The 17,389-nt window shown below is 39.7% G+C and overlaps 1 protein-coding gene across 8 annotated transcripts in view; it reads right to left on the bottom strand.

Moving 5' to 3' along the window:
* RHOBTB1 (Rho related BTB domain containing 1) overlaps positions 1 to 17,389 on the bottom strand; it is a 69,893-nt gene that overhangs the window by 49,822 nt on the left and 2,682 nt on the right. For 7 of the 8 annotated variants that reach the window (XR_014249007.1, XR_014249008.1, XM_082407437.1 and 4 more), the window contains exon 2: positions 17,075 to 17,125. The exons of the other annotated variant lie outside the window; for it this stretch is intronic. The gene's annotated coding sequence lies outside the window, so the exon portion shown is untranslated. The remainder of the gene's footprint in view (positions 1 to 17,074; positions 17,126 to 17,389) is intronic. 8 annotated transcript variants of the gene reach the window in all.

Below are 17,389 nucleotides of genomic sequence, written 5' to 3'. Positions count from 1 at the left end.
CATGCCTACGAACATGCCACGTAACCTCGCCTTTGATGTTGGTTACGCCATTATTTCTACTCAAATGCCCTTTCTCGTGCCCCTGGTCCATCCGCTGAAATAGTTCTTAGGACTCTCGGGCTGTCATAGTCAACAGAAACAGAGGCTGCACTTAGTGAGTGCCAGGCCTACGGGTAGACAGCAGCAGACAGGCCAGGGGTGGTGCTGGCCCGCAGGGACCCTCACAGTCAGGTGCGGAGACACCACTAAACCCGGGGACATAACTGTACATTTGCTAAGCTCCCTGAGGAAGAACGAAAGGGGTTATGAGAGGAAATGATGGGTGGGAGGTCTCCACGAGGAGGTTCCATTTCCCTGCTCTCTGAAGAACGAGAAGGGCCCCGTCACGAGATGGGAACGAAGCAGGTGGGAAAAAGCTCAAGTGTAGGGAACTGGGGCAAGAGAGGGCTGCAAGCCAGGCAGGGGCCGGGTCATACACGGCCTTTTAGGCCACGGTCAGGAGTTTGGATGTTATTCTCAATGAAGTGAGAAGCCACTGAGGCATTTTCAGCAGAGAAGTAACAGGTTCTGATCTGCTTCTTTTAAAGGATCATTGGTTTCACCGAGACTGCCGTGTGGAGAGCACGTGGGGGGGATTCTGAGCGGTGGCCGAGGCCCAGCTGGGAAGCTCCTGAGTTCTCCAGGAGGGAAAGGGTGGCGGCTGGGACCAGGGTGGAATCAGCAGAGATGGAGCAAAGCAGACAGATTCAAGTTCATTTTGGAACGAGATGCACTTAGCACATTCTCCCTTTATCCTGTCTCCTAGGGTATTTATCAAATTCTTGTTTTGTAATATTCACAGTTAGGCTTATATGTATCTCATTTCCACCTCATCAAGATTATGCACTTTTGACAACAGAGACTGTTATTCACCTTTAAATCCTCAGATCTTTTCATGGTGCCTTGGCCGGATGTGGCTTGCCGTAAATATCTGTTCAGTTGCATACACAAGCACAGTCACTCCACCTTCCTTAGGAAACCTTCCACCTGGGGCTGGCAGAGACCTGGCACTTGGCTGTCTCTGGTGACTGATCATTAAGCCCATGGCCTCGAAGGCTGCGGCATGTTGCCAAGGAACACGTTGGGGGACATCTGTGTGGCCCATCGTGAGAGCTGTCTCTGACAGACGGCAGTGCACCAGCCCTGGCTCCCCCAGCAGGAAGAGCATCAGTAACCATGGGAACCACCACGGACCAAGGTCCAGGCCCCTCCACCAAACGGGAAGGCAGGGGGCAGGGAGGAGCCCCGATATAGGCAGATAAGAGTGGCTTCGGGCTGGATCTGATTTAGAAAAATAAAGGATTGTGGTCTTTCACTGTGCTCTAGTGCCTATAGCCAATTTATGAATCTTGGTAATATTTATGTATAAGGGACGTATAAAGTTCTCATCCACTTTTAGACTTTGACATCCTAATGCAAGGGATTCCCAACTCTATTCACTGCTTGGCTGAAAAAGAAGAGGAAAAGGGAGGCGTGTGTATCCACTACATAGGGAGAAAGATTCATAACTGATATGAACATGAGTCTGGAAGACAGAGTTCAGTCTATGCCTAAAAGAGCCACATCACAAAAGGCAATTCGCTGGACTTAAGGCAAGTTAGCCATGAAGGCACAGATGCCTTGGATCCCCCTCTACCCATGTCTCACTAAAATTAACCTTATTCTGTACAGATAGCAGACTCCAAAACAGTACCAGAAACTAAGGATAAGGAGTATCCATTCACCAGAAACTGAAAAGATCTCCGCCCGATTCACTTCCGTGGAGCCAAATGAGAAGGTCACTCTTTTCCACGGGGAAAAGAGTTGGCCTGGAGGGAAGCAGGAGGCTCTTTGCCACAGATGCCTGTGATCTGGAGTGATGCGAGCTGGACCCACCGGGACAGGGTGGAAAGAGGAGATTGTGGAGCCTCTGCAGAGCCATTATGAAACCGGCAGGCTGCCGTCATTGCCCCTTCCTGAGGCTGGGCAGGGCAGACAGCACCGCGCGTGGGGGAGACTGGTTTTTGCTTCCTTCGGCCGGCGCCACCAGGCTGTTTCAGCTTTGACACTGCAAACAGAAGTGACTGAGCTTGTGATGTTGACGCCAGAGGGAGTGGGCTGAGGGGGTACGAGGCTGGACGTCGGTATATCCTCCGTGGTGACACGCCTCACGTTAGTCCTTATCTCACCCTCCTAAGTTCTCTCAACCCAAACCAGACTGAGTAGCTTTGCTTGTCCGCTGGGGACCGGGTGGGTTCCTGGATCTCTACAGAGCCCTGCCTTGGTCCCTGAAAGCCTAAGGTGATTCCAAGCATTTGGAATGTAAATATACTTCAATCCTTGGCCAGCATAAATCCTTTTTTATATGGATGGACTAAACAGTGACCATTCAACATATGGTCTATTAAAAGCCCAGACACAAAAAAATACATGCACCCCAATGTTCACTGCAGCACTATTTACAATAGCCAGGACATGGAAGCAATCTAAATGTCCATCAATGGAGGAATGGATAAAGAAGATGTGGTACATATACACAATGGAATACTACTCAGCCATAGAAAAGAATGAAATAATGACATTTCCAGTGACATGGATGGACCTAGAGATTCTCATGCTGAGTGAAGTAAGTCAAACAGAGAAAGACAAATATCATATGATATTGCTTATATGTGGAATCTAAAAAAAATGGTACAAATGAACCTATTTACAAAACAGAAATAGAGTCACAGATGTAGAAAATAAACTTATGGTTACCAAAGGGGAAAGTGGGGGGAAGGATAAATTGGGGGATTGGGATTGACATATACACACTACTATATACAAAATAGATAACTAATAAGAACCTAGTGTATAGCACAGGGAACTCTACTCAGTACTCTGTAAGGACCTATATGGGAAAAGAATCTAAAAAAGTGGATGGACTTCCCTGGTGGCGCAGTGGTTAAGAATCTGCCTGCCAGTGCAGGGGACACGGGTTCGATCCCTGGTCCGGGAAGATCCCACATGCCGCGGAGCAACTAAGCCCGTGTGCCACAACTTCTGAGCCTGCTCTCTAGAGCCCGCGAGCCACAGCTACTGAGCCCACATGCTGCAACTACTGAAGCCCGTGCGCCTAGAACCTGTGCTCCGCAACAAGAGAAGCCACTGCAATGAGAAGCCCGGGCACTGCAAATAGAGAAAGGCTGTGCACAGCAAAGAAGACCCAATGCAGCCAAAAAAAAAAAAAAAAGAGTGGATATATGTATGTGGATAACTGATTCACTTTTCTATTCAGCAGAAACTAACACAACATTGTAAATCAACTATACTCCAATTAAAATTAATTAAAAAAAGAAAACTACAAGCAATTAGCTAAAGACATAGAGAAAATTCTTCTACTGAAGTAGATATGCTCTAAGAAACATAAGAAAAAAAATCCTATCCATGTACTTGATCACGCAAAAGAAGATAATGCAGGTATACTAACAGCAGATGAGGCTGTAAGTAGGCAACAGAACATGGTAAGTAAAGGCCATGTATAAATGGAATATGAGTCAGCCAAATTCAAAACCATACTGGCAACAGTCAATAGCAGCCTTGAAAATTTAGTAAAATGAATTCGTGAGGTAGAGGCCAAACATGAGAAACTCTAAATATAGAAGGCAGGCCATCTGAAAATGATGTAATGGAAGATATCAGGTAAGAGGCTAACTGTTGAAAAGCAATCCCATAGATAGTAGGGCTCTTGAAGAAATAAGGTTGCAAAATGTGATTTAATAGAACAAATTTTTCCCAGTACTAAAAGGAGGATGTAGTGGGGAGAAAAAGAAGGAGAAGAAGATAAGAAGACTCCAAAGCTATACATTTTTCAGCAAAAAATAGTTGTATAATAATCCTGTAAGTATCTTAGCAAAACATCTTCTAAAACTAATGGCGAAAACATTTCTATCAAGAAATAGTAATACAGATGACCATATACTTCACCAATACATTATTTTAATGCAATAGAAACCACAGAGCTTTCAAAGAAAAAGGATATAATAAATTTGTGAATCAGGTCAAATTAATATTGGTGTGACAACCAATATTGTCAGGCAATATTGTCAGGCAACATAAAGTTATTTTTGGATATTAAAGACTCAGGGGGTGGGACTTCCCTGGTGGTCTAGTGGTAAAGAATCCGCCTTCTGATGCAGGGGACGTGGGTTCGATCCCTGGTTGGGGAACTAAGATCCCACATGCCACATGCCGCGGGACAACTAAGCCCACGCGCCACAACTACTGAGCCCGCGTGCCTCAACTAGAGAGAGAAAACCCACACGCCACAACTAGAGAGAAGACTGCACGCTGCAACGAAAGAGCCCGCGTACCGCAACTAAGACCCAACGCAGACCAAAAAAAAAAAAGTCATCTGCATTACTTAAAAAAAAAAAAAAAAAAGACTCGGGGGCAAAAACTCAAATGTCTTTAAGGAATTAAACTGCTCAAAGATACTTGCCAAAACACCCAGAGATAATTAAAAATGAGAAAAATGGGCATTTCAGTTTCAAAGAACTGTGGAAACCAAAACCAGTTGAGAATATAAGACCAGCCTACAGTTACTTAGCCTTTGGTTTCAAATTTATATAGAAAAATTATCTGTAAAAGATAATTAGAAGGTAAAAAAGGGCAATTCATAGTAGAAGCATAGCAGTAATAATGACCCTTCATAGATTAAAAGGCATGTAATAAAAAGGAAGACAAATTTTATAAAAGAGAAGTTAATGCAAATAACTGACACGAGATGAATAATCAGAATCGCCATCAGATGAAGAAAGCAAAAATGAAATACAACACACGGATGACTTGAATAGCATAAAAAGTGGGATTAAGTTAATAGATAACCCACATTTTAAAAAAAATCTATAAGAGAGTGCTTTCTTTTCAAGTGTTCTTGGCACATTTTAAAAGTTGCCTATATATGGGCTGATCATAAAGACAAATATCCTTCAGAACATAAGTTATAGCAACCAAATTCTCTAGCCACAAAGAAATAAATGAAAAAGTTAAGAGGAAAGGTTTTATGACAGCAACCAAGAAACTCCACCACTTGGAAATTTGAAAAATACCCATCTAAGGAAATAACTTTATAAATGGAAAATGTTTTAAAAGCAAATATATTTATCACATCTTTATTAAGAATAAGGAAAAATTGCAAACCACCTGTCTATGATAAGTCGGGGGATAATTATTTAAGGTACTTGGTATGTGATCTTGGGCAAATTACTTAATCTTTCTAAGCCTCTATTTGCTTATCTGTAAACTGGGCATAATGACTTCCCTCAATGGTTGTTGTGAAGATGAAATTAGATAATGCTTGTAAAATATTTTAATCACTATGCCAGCCATCAAGAGAACATTCAGTAACTCTGATCTGTTAAGATTATCATTATTTAAAATTATGTTTACATTGAGTTTGCAGTAACTGAGAGAAGTGCTAATGTATCACTACGGAGGGGAAAGTGCAGGAGAGTCATCTGAAATATAGTTGACAAAAACTACATAAAATGAATACGTGTAACTCGAATAAAATCAAGCCTCCTTGTTCTCTCCCTCTAAGTACCACCTTACCACTGTGACACATCTAAAAGGGACAAAAATGTGACTTTTAGAAAGCCTTGAAAACAATACAGGTATTGAAGAATAGAGAGATGTGGTTCACATAATGTATCAGGCATCTTGCAGCAAAACTTCTAAAAAGTCTCTTTGGGATGTTTCCCTGAAGAGTTCTGCCTCCATGGCAACTGCTCAAACCTGTCTTTTTGCCTCTCGGGACCCTAGAGCTTTTCCCTTCAGGTGTTGCTTCATCCCCTCTCACAGGGCTGGCCATTGCTCTCTGCCTCTCTCACGTGCATTCCCCTCAGCCAACGAATGGATCTTCCTTGGGGACCCGCCCTTTGTTTGGAGCAGAAGAGATGGGTGGGTTTTGATAAGTGAATACATAAAATTTAATAAATTGTGCCCTTGCCATCTAAAGGGCAACAATACCAGTCTCCCCCTCCTGCAACAATACATGGCAAATAAATTGGAAGGAAGTACACTAAACAGATGCCAGTGATTGTGGCTGGATCATGGGGCTGTAACTTGTTGCCAGTTTTCTACTTTCCTGTAGTTTCCAAATTTTCTACAGTGAAAATACATTACCTCTTTTTGGTAAACTGAGATAAAATTCACATGCCATAAAACTCACCCTTTTAAAGTGTGCAATTCAGGGTTTGTTTGTTTTTTATTATATTCACAAAGTTGTGCACCTATTCCCACTATCTAATTCTAGAACATTTTCATCATCCCTAAAAGAAACCTTGTGCCCATTAGCAGACATTCTCATTCCCTCCTCCCTCCAGCTCTGGAAACCATTAATTTACTTTCTGTTGCTATGGATTTTCCTACTCTGGACATTTCTTATACATGGAACCATACAAGAAATGGCCTTTTGTGTCTGTCTTCTTCTACTCAGCATAATGTTTTCAAGTTCATCCATGTTGTAGCATGTATTAGTACTTCATTCCTTTTTATTGGCTGAATAATATTCTTAGATGTATTACTTCTATAATGGGAAAACTATTTTAAAAAAAGTAATGAGTACATAAGCATAACCCTTGATTGTTAATTCTACTAAGAGTACACTGGTACACTCCAGTAATAATAAAAAATGATTTTTGATGATACATAAATTGTTTTTCAAAACCATGTATTTAAAAAGCATAGTGAGCCTATTACACCTGTTTTTTTCTGACTCAACCTCTCAACTAAAAAGAACATAGGAACCTAAATGATATCTTGCTGAATATCAGACATAGCAATTGAGCCAAAAGAGACAGCTGTGGACAACCAGGATACTTAATATACGATTCTATCTCAAAGAGATGAAAAATTCTTGGCTTTTAAATTTTGAGTGTTTAAAGGGAATACTTATGGTAACGAAAATGAGCAATTTTAAGAAATTGTTCGGAACTTAGCCCATGAACTATTCTGTGGCAATCAACTGTAGTTAAGATTTTTTTAAGTTGGATAAATGTAGTACAATCAGCTTTATATTCAGTAAGAAAAAAAGTTCCAAATTCGTTTGTATGCCTGTTGTGTATTTGTATACCTGCAAATCACAAACACATAAATATTGTTGCACACTCAGTGCATGAATTTAATGTTATAATCTTTACTTGGAAAGGCAGATTCTACATATTCTCAGTTATAAGGGAGATAGTTCGATCAAAGCTGACTGCCGCTAGCTCATATTACGGAAGGGTTCAGTCAAAAATCAAATTCTGTAAATGAGTGACTTACCCAGGACATAAAATTTGAAGCGGTTCAGACATACTGAGGATGCAGTGGGGTGGTGACCAGAAGTGGGGTTCTTGATCTAGGTGTTGGTTACAGACGTATGTTCCGTTTGCAAAAATTCATCAAACTGTACACTTGTGATCTAGACACATTTCTCTATGCACGTTATACTTCAACATCCTTTTTTAAAGTCAAAAATATATATAAAGCAACAAAGGACACTATACATTGTTTTCGGAGGGCCTGTAGTCCTCATGTGGGTGAGCCTTAGCTAAGGGCTGGATCAGGAAGCTTTGTCAAGAACTGATAATTAAAGTATTGGCCAAGTCTTTAAAGAGATGTCAAAGCGCTCGTTTGAGAAAGCTCATATCAAGTCTGCAGACTAGATGCCCTTAAAAATCCGTCCTTGTATAGAGAAGTCTCTATAGTCCTCTGTCATAAATTGTTCATTCCAAGTATTCTCTAAAGATGTCACTTGGGTTAGCGTCTGTAGCACCAGAAAGACCCCCTGCTGCGAAACCTTCAGATATGATGACAATCAAACAATTGCATTTAATCATTTATGAGACTATAACATGTCGGTTAGGATTAGCTTATGCTCTCATTCAGGCAAATGAAGAAAACTTTTCCCCCACCACCACCTGCCCCCCAGGATTTCTTAGCAATGTTAGACCATAAACCCAAAAATGCTGGTGGACAAACACCTTAAAAATCTCTTATTTTATTCGAGGTTATTGGCTGCCAGCAATGTGTGGATTCTAGCTAGTATTTTCAGGCCATGTTCTTATACCCTCCAACTCTAGGTAGGAATTATTACATGAAAGATTGTACATTATTTAAAAGCAGGATGAGGCACTGTTTGTGGGAGTGGAAGATGGTATCATTATTTTGGAGTGCCACTGGCACTCAAAAGACTTTAAAATGTCCATAACTTTCATCCAGTTATAAGACTTTACTCCTAAAAAAATATTGAGGATTACAAAAAGATTCCATTAAAGGAGTGTTCATCATATTACTGTCGAAACAAAATATTGGAAACAATTTTAGAAATCCAACCACAGGGGAGGGATTTTTAAAAAGTGTCCATATAATGGGAGAGTATACAGCAGTTAAAAATATGTTATAGGAGTACATTTATTGTTTTCGTTAGAGGTTCATGAGTAACACCATTCCTTAAAAATCATGTACCTAAAAAAAATTATGTTCCTAAATATACACAAAAATATTTGGGATAGAGATACATTAAAATATTAATACCAACTGGGATAACTGATTTAATTTTTCTTTTTTTCTTATCTACATACATGTTCCATCTTTTCTATAATGAACATGTGTTATTTTATAACAAAGACATTTTACAAAAAAGTGAGGGTGGGGAGGTAGGAAAACCAGGGACTCTGATATTTATGTGTGTGGGAATATATTCTTCTTTCATTATGTGGAATTAGTGTCTATTCTTTACTTTTTCTCTGCATATCATGAAAGCTGTAAGTGACGTGCCTTTCATATGGCAGGAAACAGCCTTGCTGCTGTTGGCGCCTTTCTTTCCATTCTGAGCACCCATCCTACTCCATCAACAGCATCATCTTGGAGCTCCTGGTCATTCAGCTCCCTTGACTTCTATCAAAGAAACTAATATCTCAATAGGCCCAAAGACACAAATTACACAGCCACTCAGCCTAGAACAATGCAGCAAGGCTACACCGGCTGCACACTAGGTGTAGAACAAGCCCACGGGAACACCGCCTTCTGTACTCTTTCCAGATCAAGTCATGAGACTTTGAGAGATGTCAGTTCTCGTGTCAGAAGAGAGTCCCTGGTCTACTTCAAACAAATCAATTTTTTAAAAATTTAGAATCGGAAATATTCCAAAGGTTTGCTGTTGATTTTTGTTTGATACACACAAAGGGAAACAATTTCCCTTCCTTGAATCCTCTTTCCAGGAGCCTTAACGATCGGCTGCCAAATTTAGCCTTGGCTCCATCTCCACCATGTCTAATATTCCTCCATGCTATTGATGTGAGGCCAAATCTCATCCCTATTTAGAGTGCACAAGAGCAGATGTCCTGATGAAAGGGGGTGTTGGTGAACCTAAATTGAAAAGAGCCAGGAGAACATGCTGTAATGAATGGAAGCACACAGCTTCATGGCTTAAAGTGTTAAAAGTACATTCACACGAAAGAAGCAATAGCTTTGGTCACATCGTATGAGAAATAAAAGAGAGGAGGGGAAATTATAGAGAAGGCAGTCAAGAAATCAGCTGCTCATTCGAATCACTGGGGGACTTTGTTTTGTTTCAAATACTGCTGCCTGCACAAGAATGTCCTTGGTAGCACTATTCGTAATAGCCAGCAACTGGAAACAAACCATCGACAGTATGATGGATAAAGAAATAATGAATTGAGGCCTGGTCACACAATGGAATATTATACAGCACTAAAAATGGATGACCTGGGACTTCCCTGCTGGTCCAGTGGGTAAGACTCCACGTTTCCAATGCAGGGGCCCGGGCTCGATCCCTGGACGGGGAACTAGATCCCACATGCATGCCGCAACTAAGAGCCCGCATGCCGCAACAAAGATCCCACGTGCCGCAACTAAGACCTGGTTCAGCCAAATAAATAAATAAAATAAAAATTAAAAAAAAGATAAAATTGAAGAGTTTCTTTAAAAAACAATGGATGAACTACTGCTGCATACATTATAATGAATCTTCCAAACATAATATTGAGGGGAAGAGGCCAGACACAAAAGAGATTGCATTTATATAAAAGTTCACAACCAGGCAAAACTAATTCCTGGTATTAGAAGTCAAGGCAGTGGTTGCCTCGATTGGGTAGTGACTGAATAGGGGCTTAAGAAGGGATTCTGGGTGCTGGTGATGTTCTGTTTCTATATTTAGGTGTTGGTTAGATTAGGTGAAGGTGTGTGGTCAGTTTGTGATAATTCTTTAAGTTATATACTTATGATTTGTGTATTTTTCTTTAAATAAGATACAGTTCAATAAAAATGTTTTAAAAATTCAGATTCCTGGGCCCTAACATGAATTTACTAAAACCGTAGGTTATAAATTCCTGGGGGTATTCCAGTGTATAGCAAAGGTTGAGAATCACTGGGACCAGATGGTCCATATCCAGTGGTGTGCTAGAGCCAGCCTCTACTAGCCCACGAACCAACTGTTAAGTTTTCAGGACTTTTGCAAGCCTGTTAAAATAGGGTCAGTATTGGGCTTCCCTGGTGGCGCAGTGGTTGGGAGTCTGCCTGCCAATGCAGGGGACACGGGTTCGAGCCCTGGTCTGGGAAGATCCCACATGCCGCGGAGCAACTGGGCCCGTGAGCCACAACTACTGAGCCTGCGCGTCTGGAGCCTGTGCTCCACAACAAGAGAGGCCGCGGCAGTGAGAGGCCCGCGCACCGCGATGAAGAGTGGCCCCCGCTTGCCGCAACTAGAGAAAGCCCTCGCACAGAAACGAAGACCCAACACAGCCATAAATAAAATAAATAAAAATAAACATAGAATAATCATTAAAAAAAAAAAATAGGGTCAGTATTGAAAATTAAAGTAGATAAAGTTTCAATTAAATAAAGTATACTAAAAACAAAGGTACTAAATACTCAGAACTCACCCTTTGTATTTATTTTATTGTTATCTATATTTTGAGGTTATTTATGCAAATTTTATCGCTATGGTGGAAATGCTAGATAACGGTGTGCTACTGTACCCTCTCTTTCCAACTCCAGCTCAGTCACAATGGTGGCTTCAAATTGGCCATGATGGGAGTATTTATACCAGTGAAATTGGCAACCGCTTCACATCAGGGCTTGCTTTATTGTTCTGTTGATTGTCTTGACTTAAGAAAATGATTTTAAAATGTTAATAATGCAGATTAAGCTTAAAAGTGGGTAATATGTTTAGCTGTTACATTATGAATAGTACATTTCAGGAAATATCTTTATAGTATTTAAAAGCTATTATCTGGTTCAGCAAAGAAGTCATTCATATCTTTGATGAATGCATACAGTTCTGACATATGTCTTTGTTATTTCACTTTTATCTTACTCATTAACATAAGGGAAAATATCAGCCAACGTTTATATGGGAATTACACTCATCAGTTGTACCACAGGTCAGTTCTCAAAAACCAACAAGTGTTTTGTGAGACCCAATTAGCTAGCTAGACGGAATTCACAACAAAGAGTATTCTTTATTTTATTTTTTTATTTATAAATTGTATGCTTTATTTATTATTTATTTTATTTTTATTTATAAATTGTATGCTACACACATCCTTTGTCAGTAAAATTTATAATCAACTTATGTATGCACATAAATGCATTCCTTTATTCCCCAGAGTGCTGGTTGATTTACCAGCCTATCCCTTTCATGACTTTCATAAGATTCCATGACTCTCTATTATAATTTAAGAAAGAAGCAAACAAAATAAGATGGGAGCCTTACAGCCTCCAAGGCATGAGTTTCAGCATAAGATAGAGTAATGACTATACTTTAGAGAGTATAGTATATTTCACTACTCAAAATGTGGTCCTCAGACCAGTGGCACCGGCATCAGTGAGGAGCCCCTGGGAAACACATCATCTCAGGTCTCATCCTAGAACTTCTGAATCAGAATCTGCTTTTTATCGAGATGCCCAGGTGATGTGTATGTACATTAAAGTTTGAGAAGCACTGCTTTAAAAATAAACTTCTTAGTATGAACTGAAACTTATATAACCGATTTGAGACTAGTAACAGTCTAGCAGGTGGTGATCTGTAAGCATCTCGCACCAGCTGAGCCATAGCACTGGGGAAAACAACTAATTGCTACACCTAAGCCTGAAGAAAAGGACATACATCTTGCCATTTGTCACATTGGTCAAATACTGAAAAGGAAAACTGAGCCACTAGGAAAATAAAGGCTATTCTAGGCCACTTGGATTATTAAAGTCAAAAAGGGGGGAAAAGTACAAGTAAGAAAATAATCGTATCAGTAGCTTTCCTGCATGTATAGGATGAATAGGACACATTGCCAAAGGCTTGGTTCCTAAAACCCAAAGCAGGGCAGCAAGTGCCACATGACAAAGCGTGGCAGCTGGATAGAGGAGTGTGATGAAACACTTCCCAGAGATGTAATTTAGGCCAGGGTAGCTATCAAGTGCTGCGGGTGAAAGGGGGAAATTGTAGTGCTTATGTTTTTCCCAATCAATAAAGCAGTCAGCAACCCAGGGCAAAGAGAAAAGACAGGGCCAATGCACAGGAAAGATTCAATACTAGAGTTAATTGAAATGATGGGAGGAAACTCTCACATATTTTGAAATTGAAAGCAAAAATATTTTACTGGCAAGACTATTCTCTGGAAATATTTCTTAGTTATTTGGCTGAAAACATAGCGGATGCTTTGAGATGCAAAGGTCTATGTGGAAAACACGTTAGATACTTAAACAGTGTCTGGAAGGAAATGAGAGCCACAAATCTTCAAGAGGAGCTTGGTATTAGTCTGAGGCAGAAACCGAAGCAATAAAATAATTCAAGTAAACCCTGGTAACCCTAGAGCATGAAGAAGACAAATGTAATTGTACCCAGGTGTGCCCACGCCACTGGTACTGAGACACAACTGGGCCCATTTTCACCCAAGAAAAACAGGTCACTATAATCATTCCTTGCAATATCAGACTTCAAATGACTGAAGAACATTTAGCAGCAAAATGACATGAATGCCCTTATGTGTTATAACATCTTCCCTTAAGATACTTTAGCAAGGCTAGGACGAGAACTCACCCTTAATGAGCACCTACTATCTGTTTTACATGTGTGATTTCACAGCATCCGCATAATGCTCTGACAGAGGTGATACTGTTAGCATTTTACAGACGAGCAAAATAAGGTTCAAAGAAGTATGTCACCCACATCACATAGTTAATAAAAAGCCAGAACTCCACAGACAAAATTAAAAAGCTCCATACTTGGTGAAAACAGGTATCTCAACAAAGACAGCTTGGAAGGGATCAAGAGTATGGAGCTGTTATGTTTTGAATACGAGGCAAGACTGGTCTATATTGGTGTCAGTGAAGATAAGTGAGGCTTCTCCTAGTACCCACCTTATCTTTACATTGCTGGAATCCTCTTATCACCCATTTCTGGATGTATATTAGGTTTCAGATGTGTTTCAAACTTGATAGCTGTAATTTGGGCTAAGTTGGAGGCTTCAGAAGACTTGGCACGTTTCAGGCAGTGTTATGTAATAGTATTGAGCCCTGGGCTGGGCCTTGGAAACCTGGGTTCAGTTCCAGCTGTGCCACTTATAAACTGTAAGAGTGGTGAGTTACATTGCTTCTCTGGGTGGCAGATTTCTTTCACCTACATGAGGTTGGATTAAGTATCCTTAAGAACCTTTCCGGGTCCATGATTCAACCCTCCATGACTCAACTGCTTAACAACTGTGACTTCCATCAAAATATATTAGAAATGACCTGAAGAGTTAACAAGTCTGTCCAGACAAGACTGCTGTGTGGTTCAAGTTACCAAATATAAAACAAAAAAAAAAAACAACAAAAAAACCAAAATTCAAAAAACCCTACAAGAATAATTACTTAACTCCTGTACTCTACCATCTGCAAGAATAACCTGGAATTTAATGTTTTTAAAGTGTTTTTTTCCCCCCAGGATATATTTAAAACAAATATATATTCAAGTTCTTAGACAGATCTGGGTACAAATCCAAGCTCTACCTCCAATTAGTTCTCTGACTTAACATATCTGAGTTTCCCTTAGGCTTCTGTAAAATTGGAATTAATAATGAATATTAGCTGTAATGCAGTCAAGTGTCTGGCATCTAGTAGGAGCATACTAAGTACTGGTTATTGTTATTCCAGTGGTCATTAGGGGTCTGGACTACCACTGGGTAACAATTCAAAGGAAATTTCTCCACGGAGGGATGGAGCCTGAGACTGTACCTCATTAGCACTGGGAACTTGCCATTAATCTGTGTCTATGCAATAACAAACTCAGGTGCAGAGTGGAGAAATGTAATCATGCTTCTTCTGGACCTACTGGCATCTATCTCTTTCTTTCTTCGTAAAACCTTCTAATTCACCCTTAGTGGATAAAACCTTATAAGAGAAATGTTGATGTATTTGACAGGACAGCTGGAGGGAGTGTCTGAAGACAGGAGTGTCCTGGGACATCTGGAAAGAGTGCCTGTCAGACCCACATTTCATTTTAGTGGCTTTTTTTTTTTTTTGCCTATTTCCCAGTTTCTGCCCAATGCGCACAAAGAACAAAAGATTCTAGGAGAAGGTGACCTTACTTTGTTTATAAGCCCCACCAAAAAAAACAAACAATTTTGATGCTGACATATCAATAATCAATCCATACACATCCCATCCGTTTGAGTGACTGCATCTTGCCCTTCCTGCCAGAGCTCTCCCTTTCCCCATCCCCTCCCCCAGCACTCAAACACTCTCCCACCCCCTCCCCCTCTCTACATGCACCACACTTTTTGTGAATTATTTTTCCTTCCCTGTCCAAATTTTGTTTTGGTGTTGCCAAGTTGGTGGGAAGACTGGGTGAACAAAAGAAGATGAACACAAGAACCAGATTCAAATCGCCTGTACTCTTTGAACCCTAGCCTTCACATAATGAGGTTGAACTGCCTGTTTTCTAAAAGGAAGACCAATAGAAAGGTTAAAGAAAAAATTCCTGTTTTCTACAGGTAAATTTCCTGAGCAAAAAAACATAGTAAAGTGTCAAATATTTCCAGGCATGTTTTAAGATAAGTCAAGCGTATTAACCAAAGCCTCTGAAGTTCAAAAAAGCAAACAAATGATTGCTAATTAACTTACTACTAGAGATACCATGCTCATTCTGAAGCTTCTTTTGGTGCTAACATTATATGATTCAGAGTATAATTTTACTCTTTAAGTAATTATAGGTTTATAGTTGTTATATGGATAATTTACGACATACCATTGTCATAGCTAAGCAAATATCAGTTGATAATGAGGCCTTAACCTGTAATGGGATCTTCCCAGTCTAACAGTGCTCTTATGATCTATTTTGTAATGATACACTATATAACAACTTTTACAGGACAAAGGTGTAATAGGACAGCTTATAACAACCCCTTACATGCTTAAAAGTATCCCTTAACTAAGCTTTTAGGGTTATTAGCTTGAGTTGGGGTTTTTCAGTACATTAAAAAAGATGATATAGTAAAGCTTTCTCTAGTAATTTATTCCCCATTTTATTTTTTATTATCCCTTTATATAATACTCTCTGAGAAGGATTAACAACTGTTACAAATTATTCTACAGAAAGTAGGAGGGGAGTATGAAAGGGGGGAAGGAGACGGTTGTCAACCCCGGCAAAAACTGAAAATGTCCTGCTTAATCTTTAAATACTGGCCATTTTCAGGACTTTAGTTGGTATTTAACTATTAGGTATCCAAATCTATCTACGTGGCACATATCAGACAAACTGAGGTTTCAGAAGGAATCCAGTATGCCAAATTGTAATGCTTTCTCGTTGATGCTGTGAAGATTCAGACAGCTCACAATTTTGTTTCAATGCTTTTGAAGCAATAACACCTTGAGTTTGAGATACTGTAATTTAGCAGTTCTAAATGAATGCATGTCTCCCTCTTGGTTTGAAATTCTACATTCTGTCTTTCTTCAATCTCTCACCCTTTTATTATCTATCCTGACAAAAATGTGCTTGGAAATTTTTTTCCATGCATACATGGAATTGCAAAGTAGTCCCACAGGGTGGAAAATGCTGAACTTCTCGTAAATGTACCATTGACCCTCAGTTCAAACTTCTGGCATGTATGATCTTGATTTATTTTCTCACTTTTACTACATGAATGTTTAATATCTTGTCTTTTAAATCTGTTTGTGAGATCCTTAAAACCAGAGACCCCATGGTAAAAAACTTTCTTAAATTTTTGACAGGGCCATGCCAGAAAGTACACATGAATACTTAATATTTTGCTGTTTTACAATACTTAAGAGAATGGAATTTATTCTTTTGTAACAGCTGTGCCACTGAATGTTACTACATAAGCTGTAATTACCAAGTTATCTTAGGCAAGTCGCTAAACCTTTCGTGGTCCCAGTTTCTCTACTGGAGATAAGATTTTTCCAATTAGAGAATTTAGGTTTTGGAGTAAGACAGCACTTGAAAAAAAATATTATTTCTTCCATTTACTAGCGAAGCAGGAATTGAACCTATTACCTAACCTCTCTGAACTTTCCTCACCTGTCCTTTGGTGACCAAGGGAGCAGTTACACCTAACAGGGATTTTTTTGATGCAGATTGAGAACATAGTATAAAGAATGCGGCACGTTACCTGAACTTTGGTTCATGCTCAAAAATGTCAGGTATTATTGTATCAATTTTCTTTCAGCTTTAGAGCGCTAAGATTAGCATAGATGTAAAATCTTAGTTATCAAGCACCCAAATCCCCAGTATCTTCAGCTATTTTGGCACCACTTGGATTCCCCCCAAAGTGAAAATGAAAAGTCTTATAAAGAATAAACTGATTCAAGGCCCATTTTAGTACCATTTTGCTCACAGGGTAACTAGAATAATTTTAATAATCACTGAAATTGTGATATTCATAATTGAGTCAATAAAAACATGACAAAGACAAACTGTTTTAAGACAAATGACTAAGAAAGTTGTTCTGAAATGCATGCTCAGAATTAGACACAGGATGTCAGCAATTTATGGTCATGGGTTTGCAGAAAGAACACTGACCTGGCTTGCTGGAAGTGAAGAACAGAACACCCCGCTCACAGCTGGACTTACCTACACAAAAGAGAGAAATACTTTATAAATCCTGCTGCTTGCTAGGAGCACATGGGGAGCCACTGACATTTTTAACATACATTGTTTTCCTTTTTCCCCCCCCAAAGGGCAGAATCTGCTTTACTTTTGCCAAGTGTCAGTGTTAAAATGGCATTTCTTGGGGTCATATACATCCTGAAATAGCTAGGTTAACTTTTTGCAGCATTTCTGAAAGTCTGTTTCTGAGCCTTTGGGGATGATACAGAGAAAAGCACTTAACCACAA

This window comes from Balaenoptera borealis, assembly GCF_965194805.1.
Source record: "Balaenoptera borealis genome assembly, chromosome: 10".
In the NCBI taxonomy this organism is placed as follows: Eukaryota; Metazoa; Chordata; class Mammalia; order Artiodactyla; family Balaenopteridae; genus Balaenoptera; species Balaenoptera borealis.
The sequence above is the reverse complement of the archived record's forward strand: the minus strand, read 5'-3'. Positions and strand labels throughout refer to the sequence as shown.